The sequence below is a fragment of the Neophocaena asiaeorientalis genome, unplaced genomic scaffold (genome assembly GCF_003031525.2).
Source record: "Neophocaena asiaeorientalis asiaeorientalis breed wild unplaced genomic scaffold, Neophocaena_asiaeorientalis_V1.1 scaffold17, whole genome shotgun sequence".
Classification (NCBI taxonomy): Eukaryota; Metazoa; Chordata; class Mammalia; order Artiodactyla; family Phocoenidae; genus Neophocaena; species Neophocaena asiaeorientalis.
Window position 1 is genome coordinate 245,258 of NW_020171802.1, and position 17,189 is coordinate 262,446.

The 17,189-nt window shown below is 45.0% G+C and overlaps 1 protein-coding gene across 1 annotated transcript in view; it reads left to right on the forward strand.

The window, feature by feature from the left end:
* Positions 1–15,366: 15,366 nt before the first annotated feature.
* The window catches only part of CYP19A1 (cytochrome P450 family 19 subfamily A member 1), a 48,140-nt gene continuing 46,317 nt past the window's right edge, over positions 15,367–17,189 (forward strand). Inside the window, exon 1 of the mRNA XM_024741646.1 lies at positions 15,367–15,403. The gene's annotated coding sequence lies outside the window, so the exon portion shown is untranslated. The remainder of the gene's footprint in view (positions 15,404–17,189) is intronic.

The following is a 17,189-nucleotide window of genomic DNA, read 5'->3' on the forward strand; positions in this document are numbered from 1 at the left end:
TAAGTCAAAACGAGACAGGTTAGCAGGCTGGGTGGGTTCATGACAGAAACTCTGGTCAGGAGGGGGAAATATAAGAGCAAGGCAGTCATGTCTTGCTTCCTGCAGAGAGCCCAGAGAGGAAGCAAGGTCCTAGGCTGTCTTTATCCAGGCAACTTGTCTCCTGTCTCTCAATTCTTCTCTTCTGTCTCTCCTTCTCCCTCAAACCTAAGGAAGCTTCAGCTCTCTGTGGGAGGAGGAGGTAAGAAGCCTTGGCTCCTTTCCTTTTCCCAGAACCACCATTGTAGCCCATCCTGCCTACCCCTACAGGGCCTGGATTTTGAAACTCAAAAGCCAGGAAAGTATTTTTTTCCCTCTGCATTCTGCTTTCCTGAGGCAAGGGAAAATGCTCAGCTGATTTGATTTAATGAGGAGGGGATAAAGGTAAATCAGGTAACACTAGCTAACCTGCCCACAGCCCAGGGGTTATACCGGATGGAGGAACATCACACACACAACCTGAGGCTCGAATGGGGGCGCAGCATGCTTGGGAAGTTAGGACTAGTTTGGTACCGCTGGGTGGAGTGCAGGGCAAATGGCAGGGGAGGGGACTGCTAAGGCAGATGAAATAGGACTTAACATAAAAAAATTTAATTGGCTTAGATGTCTTAATACTTATGTGTTGTTTTTGTAAGGCTAGTGGCACAATCCTACATTGGTTTTGTGTAATTTATCATTTATGCACTTTAAAGTGACATAAAGGGCTTCAGAAACCATGATCTGGCCACCACGCTCATCATAATTTGGGTGGTCTAGCCATCTACAAAGTGTCCAAAGTTGATACAGTTGAACTCGTTTGAGGGTAGTAAGTATCACCAGACTTCACTGAGAGGTGCTGCCATAGCTGTTACCAAGTCTTCTTGCTATTTCAGAAACTGCTACCTACCTTCCCTCCCTCCCCCACAACTCCAGCTCCCATTCCCTACTTCCCCAGGCTCCACCAAACTCTTCTTCTTCCCCAGTGACCCTTCCAATTCCATCTCTTCACTGAACTCAGGCTGACCCCTGAGGACCCTGTTTTCCTTTCTACCCTCTCAGGTAGAGGATGTATTTTCAATCATACATACTCCAATTTCAGTGTCGGGAGCTGGGGTTGGTGTCTTCCAGGGTGCTGCCTCTGGACCACTACTCTCTTTTTCTTTCTAAAATACTGTAACCTCCTTGAGGTTCACACCGTCCACCCCCTTACCCTGACTCCTCTAGTCACTGAAGGCTTTAGCCTCTTTCTCCATGTCTTCCTCTCCACGCCATCACCCTAAGGCACTAAATGTCCTTATGGCTGATGGAAGCAACATCCTGGCTGCAGAGTTCCTTGACGATTATACCTTCAGTGACCTTCTCCCTCCAGCTCAGCACACTCCCAGGGGCATAGCTCTGAGCTTGCCATCATCAGAAACTTCACCTCCTCTGGCATCTCATTCTCTCACCACCACCTTCCAGCTCATTTGCTTAAGTCCCCTCACTGAAATAATTCTCTAGCCTCATTGAGATCTCCGAGCCAGTGGCCTCACCACTTTCTCTATGTCCGTGAACCTCCTCCTATCTTTATTTTCTTCTGTATCTAGCTTAGAGGCCGTAGCTCTTCCTACAGTGTCCTAAATCCATTGTGCCCCTCTTCATTGTCCTTGCCTGGCAAAGCCCCACAGACTTATTTATGCCTGTGCCGGAGTACATCAGTATTACTGGAGAATATGGCACCACTGAGTACTTGGGCATGGCTCTAACTTTGTGTTCTCCAACCTTGTTTGGTCTTCAACACTGCTCAGCAGTTTTACCATGCTTTGCTAGAAGCTCCTGCCACTTTCACAAATTTTATTTCCTTTTCTCAGAGCTTTATGCTTCCAACCCCTTTATTCCCAGATAAGAAGCATGGCAGAGAAAACTGATGGACTGAATTTGCACCTGTCCTCTCCTCCCATGTACAGTACAATGGAGCACATGTCCTTCTTCCAATCAAGGCCAGTCCCTCCACACATTGTGCCCCGGATCTCATCCCCTCCTACCTAAGCAGGGGTCCTGTTCCATTAGGTGTACCTTCTCCTTCCCCAATCTTCAACCTCTTCTTCACACCTGGATTCTTCCCATTAGCACTCAAATATATGCTGGAATCCTTCATTACCAATAAAGCCAAGCAAACAAAACTTCCCTTCATTCCACACATCCCTCAAGCTCTTACCTGCTCTTCTTTTATTAATACAGGATTCTTCTTTCTTCTTTCCATTCTGGCTTCCTACTTCACCAGCTTGCAGAAACTGCTCTTGCTGGGGCCACCAGTAGCTTTCTTGCTTTATCCACTGTGAAGTTCCTGCCTTCATTGGTCTTGATCTCTTGGCAGCATTCAATACAATTAACCACGTCTTCCTTCTTGAAACCCTCTCTCCTCTTGGCTTTGGTGACAAAAATACTTTTGTGGTCATCTTTATACCTTCTGACTGTTCTTTCTGAGGATCTTTTGCCTGTTCCACCGCCTCCCAAATTCTAAATTCTTGAGTTCTTTGGAAATTCTCATATCATACTCTCCCTTGGCAATTTCAGCTTTTTTCCCAAGGCCTTAAATCCATCCCTATCCTGGTTTAATCTTTCCTGAATTCTTACCTTTTCTATCACAGAACTGTCATTAAGTACTTATTAGGGTGATGATCTATTTATCGTTTCCTCTGCTAGAACCATAAGCTCCATGAAGGTGAGCAATGTCTTCTTTATCTACCATTCCTATAATCCACTGGGTCAGCCTAGAAAAAAGTGACTGAGCTTCAATGCAAAGTTCTACCTAGTGGGCCTGTGTCTGCCAAAAGAGGAAGCAAACATCTTCCCTCATGGGATTGTCTAATAGTTAGAACTTCTCACCACAGTCTTTTCTCCCAGATTTGCATTCAAACTATCTTTTCCTTAGTGCAGAATAGGAAATCTAGATAATTTCTTTTGCCAAAAATAGAGGAATCCTGTATTAATAAAAGTAAAGTGAACACTGAAGAGTGAGGGAGTCTTCAAGCTTTGAAGCAGTGGAGTGATATGGTGAGTTCTGTATTTTGGAAAGCTAGCTGTCAGCAGTAAGGAGGAAGACTTTGTGGAAGGAGAGAATAGGGGCAGGGGCATTCGTGTGAATCTGTTCCAGGGGAGAGCTTATGAAAGCCCTAGGTCATGGGTGGCATTGAGAATAGGAAGAAAGAGGGAAGGTGAGACTTTTCAGAGATAAAATGACAATTGAATATCAGGGTAGGATGATAGGAAGTGAGAGATTGCCCCGAATCAGAGGATTCTCATACTGACCCATCATCCCCTGCAGTGGGCCCTCACATACATGCTGTTCTTTTTCCTTGGAAGGACCTGCCCCCACATTTAACTCCTTGGAATCCTGTTCCTCCATCATGATCTTTAGAAAGATCTCCTGGATTACTCCAGGGAGAATGACTCTTTCCCTCCTCTTCATCCCCACAGCATTTGATTCAAATGGTCAGTATTACTGCCAGTTGTGTATAACATGAGTGCTTATGTAGTTGACTGTATCCAGGCATTGTGCCATCTCTGATGAAATAGCTACTTCAAACTAAAACAGTTGAAAAAAATCATAAACTGAAAGAAGCATATTTACTGTATTTTCTTGGCTTACAGTTAATTAAAAGCATCTTCTCATCTTTAATTTTTAAACAAAGTTCTGGTGGGGCAGGTTAATAATGCTTATAACTCATTTACCTTACAAGATTTATATAAATGTCTTGGATGAGCCTGGCCTGTTCCTTCCTTTGGTTTTGGAGGAAACAATCTCTTAGTTCCACAATAGCTTGAGGCACCACCTCTGAGCTTCTAAATGACTCATATCCTGAAAACCCACAGTAATCTCATTCCTGCCCTGCTGATTCAATTAAACTGTTTGTAAGCTATTTATGTGTGCATGCTTTAGCCTTTTAAAAGGGGCCAGGCATTTTTAGTCACACTGGATGAAAATAATAACATGGTTTAACTCATATATGATGTGGGTTGGCTTATACAGACGTCTTCATATTTAATGCCTTTCCTAAAAATTCCCAACATTGACTAGGGCTTCAGCAGCCCTTTAGGACCAACGCTTCCATGAAAATACTCAAAATATGTTTGAATACATGTCCCATGTTGTCACCAAGAGCACCCTGCCATCTAATTCCAGTGGAACCCTGGATACCGCAAGACCAGAAAGACTGCCTCCTTGGGAGACAGCTCCCTGATCCCCATCTTCCTCCTCTGAGCAGAGTGTAATCCGTTTGCTGTTCCACCTTTGTCATTTGCATACTCATTCCCTGTGGAGTTTATCACATAAAACCTTGCTATTTTTATTTGTATTCATGTCTTCCTCTTTAGCTGTATCAGAAGCTTCTTAAAGGCAGAGAAAACATTCTCTTAGTGTCCTTCCTACCTGCCCCCCACACCCTCCACCCACGCAAACTGGAATCCTAACACCTTGCTTTGCACTTAGTTGGAGTTCAGGGTTCTAGAAAAGTTAATGAGTGAATGAATCATAAACATATTTTGGGTCATCTTCCCCATGTGGTGCATCACCTGCCTTTGCCCGCTCTGAAACCCTCAGCCTCTTCTCTGCCCACTCCCCCGGCCTTCTACAGTTTCTCCCCATCTGTCTGACATTTATGTCCACCTCTAAAGGGCTTTCCAAATCTGCTGAAACGCTGCTGCCTGCACTATAACTCCCTCTTTTGACTCATTTTTAAAGCCATTTAGTAAGACTTAATTCTGAGGCTTGGCACTCTTCCATTTGGAGAACTGTCCTACCATTTCTGGTTTCTCCAGCCCTGATAACACTGCCCCCTCAACGTTCAACCTATGGCAACTCTGCAAGAAAGCCTTATGAAGTCTCCCTCAGCAAACGAGCTGGTTGTCTTAGAACCAAAAGAAGCTGTGCGCAGTGTCCAATTTACTCCCTAAAATCCCTCTTGGGACTGAGGAGTTGAGCAGAATGTGTCTCGTTCAAGGTTCTTTCCTTATACCATCTTTTCTTGCACATAGCAAGAAATTTTTTTTTTTTTTTTTGCTTTAGTGATTGCTTGACAGATGTTCCTGGCATTAGTGACCCTAAATCCTAACTGCCTACCATGATTCTGTAGGTGTTTTCACTAACTTCTATCTCCTCTAATGATCACATTGTCCTCTGAATGGTGGGAGGGCAGGCATCATTAGCCCTGTTTTACAGATGCACAATCTGGGGCCGGAAGAGAGATTTTGTGATTTTCCTAAATTGCCATGGTTTGTAAATGGTGGTGGTGGGCAGAGGCAAGGGTACTTAACCCACAGCTTCCTCAGACTTTCCCACTTTCTCAAGCTTTTGTCAAAGTTGTCGTGAGTAGCATTTGCTGCAGCCAACTTTGGTTCCTTAGACATTTAGTCATCCACTCAAGCTGGCTCCCCTATTTTTTCAGATTTAAACTCTTCTAATTGAATAAACCAGATTTACATTTTAAAGGGAAAACCACCCTTATAATCCTCTTACATTTTGTAAATCTTTGTAACATTTCAACAGGCCCTAGCTTAGAATTACAAGCAGCCCGACAGATATGTACGGAGCACCACCTTGTTAGCCCTTCTGCCAGACACAGGGAGGTTGGTTCAGGGTGGGAGATGGTGGGGGACACGGTGGGGAAGGAGTGTGGGGAGCAGGAGGGCCTGGAATCCAGTCCAAGCTCCATCTTTTCCAAAGTTTAAACTTTTCCAAAGTTTATCCTCCCAGAGGTGGCTTTCTCTAAATCACATGAATGTGCTGCATAGACTAATAGGGGTCCTGCTAGAAGGGGAAGGGGGAGAGAGGCAGGATAGTTTACAATCTAACCTGAGAGTCAAGCCACACACCACAAGTCACATGCACACAGAGGCCTGCACCTAGGTTGCACTGGGATAAAGCCATGCTAGAAATGTCACCAAGGATGTATACCAAAGGCTGACTGTGGTCGTGGGCAATAAAGGAAAACAAAGGCAGGAGAGGTGATTGTAGGCTGGGAAGATCTGGAAAGCTTTATAGAGAAGAGACAGTGATTTGGAAAGCATGCAATCCTAGCTAAAAGGAGGAAAACATCATCCCCTTCCTTGGCAGGGCCCTGGAGTCCTACCCAGTGCCTGCTTAAAGAGACTCCAGCCCTCTGGAAGTAGGTAGGATATAAAATGCCCAGTACAAAGGAGAGGAGAGAGAAGAAAGCAAGGGGCAGAACACTGCCTAGATCTGAGTCTTGTTCTACCACTCAGTAGCTAAGTGAACTTGGGCAAGCTGCTGGTAGATTCTGGACTTCCATATCAGTAGTACCTACCTCCTAGAGCTGGTATACAGATTAAATGAGAATATTACCTACAAAGTGCTTAGAACAGTACCTGGCACACAGTAAGTGCTCAATAAGTGTTAGCTATTATTATGATCACACATGCATGCATGTGTGTGCATTTACTGATATGTACACACAGGCACAAACAAAATGCCTCTGGTGATCCAAAAGTAGTATTAGGATCCATAGATTGAGAGTAATTCTAAAAGACACCAGGAGAGGTCAGAGAAAGAGGACTTGACTTTCATGTGTTGCTGCTGCTTTTACATGGTTTAGCACTTTGGAATAACACTCAGAGGAAAATATGGCAATGAAAATGGTGCTGTTTGGGACTGATCTTATGCCCTGGGCTCAGACACTGGGGCACAGGGTCCAACAAGCCAAGGTCAGTTTGGATTCCCCACACCACAGCCTGGAGGCAAAGCTGCTATTGGCTATGAACTCAAGAGCCAACAGTCTTTTGAGCTGCACCCTTCCCAGAGGTTTTTGTGGTCCAGGCCCTGGAGGTCACAGAGACCAGAATCATTGCTAAGGGAAATTTCCAGGGTGGCTCTCATCACTCTTACAGAGTCACCACCTGCTCTACCCTGCTCCAGACTGAAGGGCACATGGAGGCATGCCCCAAAGTGTAGTTAAGTTGCGGCCATCACCCCCACTTTCTACACTTGGTGAAATCTATACTCTTGGGCAAGCTACTTAATCTCTTTAAGCCAAATTTGTAAAATGGGTATAATAATAAAATCGCTATGGGACTGGTTGTGAGGTTTAGATATAGTAAGGTAACGTTTAGCATTCTATAAAATGTAGCCATTATAATTATTAAACAACCACTGTTGTTTTGATGCTGTAGGCAGAGAGAAGGGGGTGGCCACTGCTGAAAGCACACCTGAAATTCACATATAATTTTGGCGACCATAAAATGTATTGATCATATGGAAAAACTTTTGAGAGTAAAGGGAGTGCTATTAGTGATGGCGCTGGGACAACAGGCATAAATTGGGACTGTCTTGGGTAAACTAATCCATGATTCTCTACCCACTGCCCACCACTCATTTCCAAGGCCACGCTATCTGACTGTACCTCTTTATTCAAAACACAGTTCTTAGTGATTGAAGGAACAAAATAGGAAATCTTTTCTCCTTTTTGACATCTCTGTCTTTTGGAAGGTGTTTATTTTACTGTTTAGGTTAGCTGTCACTGATTGGGGAATGAATATGTGTTAGCCCTCGTGCCCAGTGCTTTAAGGAAATGAGCTCTAAAATCCTCATGACCACTGTGGGAGGCAGGTGCAACCTCTACTGCACAACTATGGAACCTGAGGCTCAGGGAGGTTAAGTAACTTGCCCAACCAAGGTTACAGGTCCATTCAATGGTATGCTGGGGATTTACCTCATAGGCCAAAGCCTATGACCTTTACTGGATCAGAATGTTTAGAGGTGAGTCCAGAATGCTTTTGGGGAGCCCTCACTCCCACCCCTCACCTGCTGGACTTATAAGGTGGGCTGCCAAGGTGTATATCTTCCTCCCATGTGTATGCCAGTTCCCAAACCCTCAGGCGTGAATAACCATTGGCTGCCCTCTGATTTTCACAGAAAGGGGAGCTTCATAAATACAGTTATTAAACCTACTCCTAGTTTCTTTGTAAATAGAATCTTGTGCAGTTTTCCTAAGACCTAAAGAGTATATAGCTAAGCTGGCAGCAGATTTTATCCTTATTTTTTTCCATTTCAATATTCCCAGGGTGGGGTGGGAGCAGGGGTGGGGAGCAGCATCTCTAGACCCGATGCTCTTCAGAGAGAAGCTGTACAGAAACCCTTCTTTCAGGAATGCCCACTTCCAACTCTGCCCTGGTGATACACATGCACTGCCTTACCCAGTAAGTAGCTATTGGTGGAAAGCAGTAACCTTTGAATGCCTGGTTCCATGGGAGCAAAGCTAGGTCTCCCATAAAACTGGGAATGATACTCAGAATTCAGCTGAACTATTTGGGCAACTTTATCATTTCTGGGGCCCTAATTTTCAGGAGGATAGTTCCCACGGTGTAAGAAAATGACTGCTTCCGTATAGCACCAGCGTGGGTATGAAAAGAGCTCTTTGGCAAACTCATTACTCATCCGTCATTACAGAGTCTGTCACCTCCGGGGTGCTTGTCCAAAAGTAATCTCATTACCTACATCCTATCGTAACAAATGCAAGTTTTCCTCTGTATCCCCTGGGGCTGATTTCTTAGGACTACTGATAACAGCTTCCATGTAGATCTTGGCATCACCAGCAGGCAAGTCACAACTTTTGTCTCAACTAAACTTGGGCCCCAGGGACAGTTTTCATCCAGGGGGTGAAGGGTTTCCAAACTTTCAACAGTGGTGTTGATGCCAGTCCTGAGGAGTGGGAACATCAGAATGCCTCCCTCCCCACCCACTTGCAAGCATACAAACTGAAAATTACGTTTATTCTCAAATATTCTGTTAAGATTCCTTTGCGTTACTTTAACTGTTTTTATGGAGATAGGGATTCATTTTTGTGTCCCATGTCATGAGTGACTTTAATGAGAAATGGTAGAAGTCAATTCAGGGGAGCCCACCTGTACAAGGGTCTAGTCCCATACTTCACTTCCATGTCAGGTCAAGAAACCATGTGAGATAAACGAAATTGAGTTATTTGTAGTGAGGTGGATGGACCTAGAGTCTGTCATACAGAGTAAAGTAAGTCAGAAAGAGAAAAACAAATACCGTATGCTAACACATATATATAGAACGTAAAAAAAAAAAAAAGGGTCTGTAGAACCTAGAGGCAGGACAGGAATAAAGACGCAGATGTAGAGAATGGACTTGAGGACACGGGGAGGGGGAAGGGTAAGCTGGGACGAATTGAGAGAGTGGCATGGATATATATATATATATATATATATATATATACTACCAAATGTAAAATAGATAGCTAGTGGGAAGCAGCCACATAGCACAGGGAGAGCAGCTCAATGCTTTATGACCACCTAGAGGGATGGGAGACGGAGGGTGGGAGGGAGACGCAAGAGGGAGGAGATATGGGGGTATATGTATATGTATAGCTGATTCACTTTGTTATACAGCAGAAACAAACATACCATTGTAAAGCAATTATACTCCAATAAAGATGTTTAAAAAAAAAAAAGAAGAAACCATGTGAGAAATGACAGCCCAGCTCTTCCAGAGACCTTCTGCACAGATAATGTCTGCTCCCAATTACTGGAATAATGCTGCATAATTTAGAAAGAGGGAGATTTCCCACTTTTGGTAAGAGCCTTCTCTTCTTAACCATCAGGGTCTTTGTACACACTGTTCCCTCTCCCTAGAATAGGTCCCCCCTTTGCCCTTCTTTCTCCCGGTAAACACCTACTATCTTTAAGACTCAGCTTAAGGGGGCACTTGACCTCATCTGGGGTAAACTGAAAGAAGTTTTCTGTTACATAGGACCCAACATGCTTCCTTTGATAAACCTCATCTCATTTTTACACTTACTAGTTCTTTGATAAACCTCCTCTCATTTTTCCACTTACTAGTTCAAGGCCTGCCTTCACTACTGGGTCATGAGATCTAGGTCGACCTGGACCTGTCAGCCATGTTCCTCACGTGCCCATCACCTGGCAGAAGCACAGAAGGCCCTCAGTGAAGGAGTGGAGTATTTGAGAATGTGTCTGGTGCACTGGTGGTGGCATATTAGGACCTTGTAGGGACCCCTTACCTGAGGCTGGAGATGCTTTCTATCTCCCTTTCAAGGGTCACTAGATGGTTCATTTCCGCTTTGCTCCTAAACTCCAGGGGAGTTAGAAGGAGCCTCCAGAAAAATCATGCCTGCCATTTGTATTATATCACTTTATGGTTTATATAGATATTTCATATCTCAAGGCAAGGAAGGTTCTATTATCTCCATTTTACTGGCAAGGAAACTGAAGTCTCAGAGTTGTATAGTAACTTGCCCCAAATCACACAGTACGGGGCAAAACTGTAAAGGGAATTGTTTCCTGCTATGATACAGCTACATTGACAATACAGCATCATAAAAACTGTAACAATGCTATTTATGTCTTACTTCCAAGTTCCAATTGGTCACAGATCATTCAGAGCCTTTTTCAAACTGTCTACCACTTATTAAGGATTCACCCAGTCCCTGTTTGCAGGGACTGTTTACCCTGCCTTATAGAAATTTTGATTATTTTATTGGAATTCTCATGCCTGGCCAAAATCTCCCATGTTCTCTGTTCCAACCATTCTCTGAGAAGCCATTTTTATGCACTTGCTTTTCTGCTTGCTTTTCTTTCCTCCATGCCACTGACCTCCATGTCTATACTATGTTTGTTCTTCTGGGTTTCCAAGTATATCTCTTTTCAATATTTATCCCCTGACACTTCCTTTGTTACCATATCCAGCTCTGGACCCCTCCTTAGGTGGTGTCTAGAGCACCTATGACATCAATGATGCTTCTTTAGTGTCACAGGGTGTGGCCTCAGAGCCCCAATGACTGATAAGTTAACTATACTGCATCAGACATTTCATGACCAAACAAGTGATTCTCCTGTGAGCCTAACTGCTCATTTCAATGATAACGCCAAAACATCACTGGAGCCCCTTCTTTAGAACTGCTTTTGGAAATCTGTGACACCTTATTTTTAATATCCTCAGTAAACTTCTGGTTCAAGATGGTGGGTGAAGCACACACTACAGCCTTCCCTTGTCACCCCAAATCTCTGGAATTGATAGATATTTTTAAAATTCACAACTGAATTATAAAACAAGCAGAGGAGCCCTCCTTGGGCCAGAAATTCCGGCAGTATAAAAACTGATGGGATCAACCGATAAAGGAAAGAAATCAAAACACATACAGGGAGAAGAGTCTCCCTACAAAGCAGGACAAAACCCAATGGGGGTCCTCTCCTGGACAGTGGATAATGAAAGCAGGAGAAAACTGGGGCAACCAGCAGATTGTGAACTGGCCTCAGGAGCTCCTATATATCTTCTTTCCCCTACCAAGCAGCAGCTGAAGTGGGGCTCTGCCCAAAGAAGATTCGGATAGGGAGGGTTGGAGCGGGAGATGCAGGATATGCCCAAGCCCAGAAACCTAACTGCTAAGGTATTCTGACTAGTAGCACGTTCCACTCCTTCCTCACTCTTCCTGAAAACAGATTGGAGTATAATCCGCAGCAGAACATCCAGCTTCTTTCTGTCTTTCCCCAAAAGGTGGCCAAACAGAAGCAGCCAGCTGACTGATAAGGAATTTCAGCCCCAAAAATGAGCACATGATTAAGACTCACCAAACATTTGATGAATGCCAATACCATGGAAGGGAGTTTGTTTCACAAACTGTAAGTAAAAGATGAGTTTATACCCAGGGAAAGAGACTTAATGATCTAGGGCTCTAGAATATGCTGAACTGATAGCGTCAGAGACACCAACAGATATTGCATCCATAAAAAACTAACAGATAATGGACATTAATACTTTGATTTTTGAGATATAAATCTGAATGAATGGACTGAAAAGCCAAATAGATAACAGTTTAAGTGATGGCTGGGAGATTCAGTCAAGGAATTATCTTAGAATGTGGCACAAAGTGATAAAAGAGATGGGAAATATAAAAGAGCAGGTAAGAAACATGAAGGATAGATCTGTAAGACCCAATACTTGTCTAACTGGTGATCCAGAAAGCAAAAATAGTTAGAATGGAGGTAAGGCAGTATTCAAAGAAATATTAGCGGGGGCTTCCCTGGTGGTGCAGTGGTTGAGAGTCCGCCTGCCGATGCAGGGGACACGGGTTTGTGCCCCGGTCCAGGAAGATCTCACATGCTGCGGAGCGTCTAGGCCCGTGAGCCATGGCCACTGAGCCTGCGCGTCCGGAGCCTGTGCTCCACAACGGTAGAGGCCACAACAGTGAGAGGCCCGCATACCGAAAAAAAAAAAAAAATATTAGCGAAGAATGTCCCAGAATTGAAGAGGACCTCCTAAATTCTCAGCAGTATAAAGAGGTCACATACAGGTATCTCAGCGGGGCCAATTCTTCACGCATTGAAGATGGACTTGATTCGGGAAGCACAAAAAAGCCATTTGAAGCCAAGTGTGGTGGAAAAGTTGATCAAACTCAGTTCTTATTGACGATGAGATGTAAGTTAAATTAGATATAAATTTAAAATATTGTTGCAAGGCTCATAAATTAGTTCTGAAGATGCTTGCCTCTACTATTAGCACCCACACAGATAGTTTAGCTAGTAGAATTTCCTGTTTTCTCAAAACTGCCTCTAGTTTCCTGGTATAAGGGTACACATATGCTACTTCCTAGCATAAGAGTATGTAAACAAATTAGAAGCCAGGGAGTCAAGTAAGAGAGCAATGTATCCTCTCATGTATCCTCTCTCATCATCCCCACCCCTACTTTCAGTTCCACCAGTGGATATTAATGCTTCCCAACATGAATCCATCTTCTTTGGTCTCGTTATCTCCAACCACCTCACTCAGTCCTACCTCCATGCATTGCCAAAGCCCTCTCTTCTGCTCATCATCAAAATCCTAACCACATTTCAAGGCTCAGAACAAGTCCCACCTTTCATACAAAGGCTTGTTTGGCCACATCTCTATGCCAGTATCTCATCATGCTTGTGACGATATCAGGCTTACTAGTTTTTCCTGCTCCTAGCCTGTAGGCTCCCCCAGAGCGGAAAGAGTGCCAGACATGTCTTTTGTGACCTCCGCAGAACTGCTCCAGGTGCCTGTTAAAATGAGAATACCCCCAGGAGAGAAAACAAGCGGAAGGATTAGCCCCCAGAAACTATTTTGGTGAGATGATTTCCTCTGACTGGGGAGAACGAAGTGGGTGGATAGGAAATGTGGGGAAATAACACAGAAAAGAAGTGTGGGTGAAGAGGGGCCCTAGAGTTGTGTTCATGCCACCTCAACATCTCACATGATCCCCAATTACTCTATGACACCAGGGTCACAGAATCGCTGACCTCTAGACCACCAAGGGAGCTTAGAGACTACCCCATTTCCCGGATCCTCTGAGTACCCAAGAGAGGTGCGGTGACCTGCCAGCAAGCACACATTTCTTCAGTGACCCTCAAGGACACTACCCTAGTCCAGAGCCTCTGCTCTTACCCGCTATTCCCAGGACTGTCCCTTATTAACCTATGCTCTTGTTGGAGACTGAAGACTAATAGCAATAACGACGTTTATTGAAATCTTACTGTGTGCTTCATATAGCTACTCTGATAAGGCCTCAACATGCTTTAACTCATTTCCTCCTCATAGTTACCCCATATCAAGAAACACTTTTAGTTTCACAATTTTTCTGATGAAGAAACTGAGGCAGAGCTGTAGCAGTAAATGCACATAGTGACAGGGAGTCCATCTGAACCCAGGAAAGCAAATGGCATGGACAAGCATGCAGAAGGACCTTTGAGTTTCCCCTGTCAATTCTCTTCTCATTCACTCAACCTGCAATGCCTTTCCCTCAACTTGACGTCTTGTAAAATAATAATCCTCCTTCAAGGCCTGCTCATTAGGCCATACCCAACCTTCCCAGGATAAGTTTCTCCTCTGTCCTGTCATTGTTTATGCCTCTGTTTGAATACCTGTAATCTGACTTATATTAATAGTAATATAGGTGACTCTGTCGGGTCCAAATTAACTCCTTGCGGGCAAGGGCCTCATTTTGTTCATTGCTATATTCCTAGAGCCTAGAACACTGGCTGGGTCACTGCAGATACTACATTTTGGAAGTGAATACAGTAGTCTGCACATGCACTTGCTCTCCATGAGATGGGCTCCTCCGTGGCAGAAGCCCAGAGACCCCACGAGTCTTGATGCCCACTGAGGCTAAGTGCGGCCATGGATAGTGCCAATGTGAAGTGGGCCACAGATGGGATTTCAGGGATCAGACATGTCCCCCATTCTCCCCGTAAATATTTCTCACTGGCTGCATAATCTACCACCATATCATCAAGGCTTCATCTGTAGATTTGGGGTCCAGGTGAAAAGTTAAATGCCCAAAGGAAAGTTCATTCACTTGCAACCTGGAAATCATACTCTACTGGTCAGTGAAGGTGGTTTTGATCTGGAAAGAGCCTCTGGAACATTGGGAACCTGAGGTGCAAGGTGGATGAAGGAACCTGACTTAGGAGTTGTTAATTTTAAGTCTGTGAATGGGCTGCAGTGGGTCCAGAACCCAGTATTGTATTCAAAGCATACTGATTACTGAGTGTGTTTCTCCACAGCTTTCATTAGATTCTCAGAATGTGTCTGGGGCTCTAAAGAGAATGAGAAGAGCTAGAGAAGATGGCCGTTTGCACCTCACGTTCCCTGACATCCCAGATCAGCTCAGGGCACCTGGGCCTACAGATGCCACTGGCTGGCCGAAGGCAACGGTGCTGAAGGAAAGAACCAAGAAAGGTGAAGAGGGCAAAGGCATTGGGGAGGGCTATGAAGGGAAGCTAAGACAAAGGGTAGGAACGTTGGGCATCAGATACACAGCTAGAAGAGGTCATGTGGCCCAATACCCTTGTTTTACAGATAAAGAAAGGAGTTCCAGAGAGGTTAAGTAACCCCAGCATTTGGGGTGAGCTGGTGGCTCCCTTGCCAGAGATTGGCCCTGCTCTAGGCCATCTCTGTGGCCTCACAGTTTGTTCATTAAACAACAGATAAGCTCACAAGGAGAGGCCAGTATTGCTGCTGTTATCTGGCTCTTTCGGTGGCAGCTGCAGGCCTTTTCATTGCTGGAATTCGGCATTTGGAATCAGAGATAGGGTAGGGAAAACATTCCTCTGGGTACATGTGAACACATCATTCTTTGATGACCCCAGGCCTAAAAAGTTTAACTTGCCAACCACTCATTCATTCACTTCACCAACATTTACTGAGCGCTTACTAGGTACAGGCACTCATGGTAGCCTCCTTGGGGGCCCCAGAGAGGAGTGAGATGTGAGCCTTTGCCTTGGAGGAACTTGTGCTGTGGTAATTATGAAAGGACGTCCCACTGCAGAGGCAGCTGGGGCTTCTGTGCAGGAGGTGGGTTTGTTGCTGCCCTTAGAAGGACTTAATGACATCCAGGTAGGTGAGCCAAAGCAAGGTCACTTGGGACCTCGGTGTGGTAAATCTTGGATACCAAGGCTCAGGTATGGCTCTGAATCTCACCATAAGAAAGAGGTTCCGTGGCCTCTCTCACTGGTGGTATTGGGGTTGCCCTGAGTAGCCCCACTTTTGCCCCCAGAGTCATGGAGTCACATAACTCCATGTGCCAGAGAGACTTTGAAGGCTGAAGAAAAACTGGTGCCCAGTTCCAGGGGTTTCACTTTCACCCTCATCTCAGTGTCCTGAGGTAGAGAGAATTCACATCCTCAACCAGGGCTCAGGGAGGCTTTGGCTCACAGGGCTGTTTAACCACAGAGCCGAGACTTGAACTCAGGTCCATGACCCAAAATCCTGTTGCTGTGAAACTGTCACTTCTGCCTTTTCTCACCTCAGGTTAAAAGCCAAAATTGTACTGAAAAATCCCACTACTGATACCCTCTGATGCCAGACAACATGTAAGATCTTGTACAAATGAGCTGAAAAGTGAAGTGGTAGGAAATCTCTTAGAGAAATGACTGCTGCTGTGGGAACGATACCCAGCCTGGGTATCATTTCTGCCTCTCCATGAGACAGGCTCAGCCTGCTAGTGAGAAAAAGTATGGTTTGGATGTCAGGCAGCTCCTGTACAATAGGCTCTGAAGGCCCCATGGTGGGCCTCTGGTCTTTCAACATCCCCTCCCCTTGTCTCATGGCCTGAAAGGGCCATGATCTAGAAGGCTTTTCCAGCGGTCACTGCTGATTATACCTGAAAACAAACTCTCTTGGGACAGAATATCAGATACAGCCCATTGGGAAGACAACGGATTAGGTATCTGAGGGACAAGAGGGCACCCTCAGAGGGGCAAAGGTGAAAGCTGAAGTAAAAGGGCAGCCAAGGCCTGCTGGTGGTTGGCCAGTAAGCAACTGTGAAGAAAAGCTCATTTCCACAGACATGCACTGAAGTCATGGGACCTCAAAGATGAGTAAGAAAGCCCCAGTCCTGCCTGATGCCCAAGAGCTTTGGGCCTGTGTGCTCACGTGAAATGTGGATTTTGGCAGCCTGTGCATTTACCGGAGAGGGAAACTTGCCTTTCATGCACCATTAATAGTCTTCCCTATGTGTTTGGAAAGCTAGTGGCTGAGGTTTCCCACTGGTGCCCTAAAGGGGAGTCCAGGCCAACCACATAATGTTTACCCCACCAGATTCCCCTTGTTGGTTTCTACAAGCTCTCCTGCTCCAGAATAAGAAATTCCCAGGGACTCACTTGGAAGTGTGTTGGGAAAAATGACTAAACCACCAGTGTCATGACCCCAATGCCAGGGCATGGAAGTCAGATAGCAGAATGTGCACACGGTAAACCTTTCCCACTTTTAAGTGACCACTGGCATGTTACCTTACTTCCCCAGATCTCATGTGGTTGGTTCCGTTTTCAAGTGAGAGAACTGTACTACTGGAAGATCTTGGAGATTTTTTCCAGCTCTGACAACCTGTGTTTCCACAATGTAGGAGTTCATGGGCAGTTCTGCCTGTCACCTCAGAGACCTGTGGTCCTCACATGATGTCCTGGCTTCCAGAACCTTCCTCGGAACTTTCCCTACATTCATGCCTGAATGTAGCACCTTGCTCAGACAGGGTCCTTAATAAATGTTTGTTTAATGAAAGTCTCCACGACTCTGAGTTATAGAGTGACTTGGCAGTCGAAAGCAAGAGTATCCCAGGACCCATGTCAAAGGGAAAGCAGGAGGGGTATTTACGCCAGGGAAGAGAAGGCTCAAGGAAGGCAAG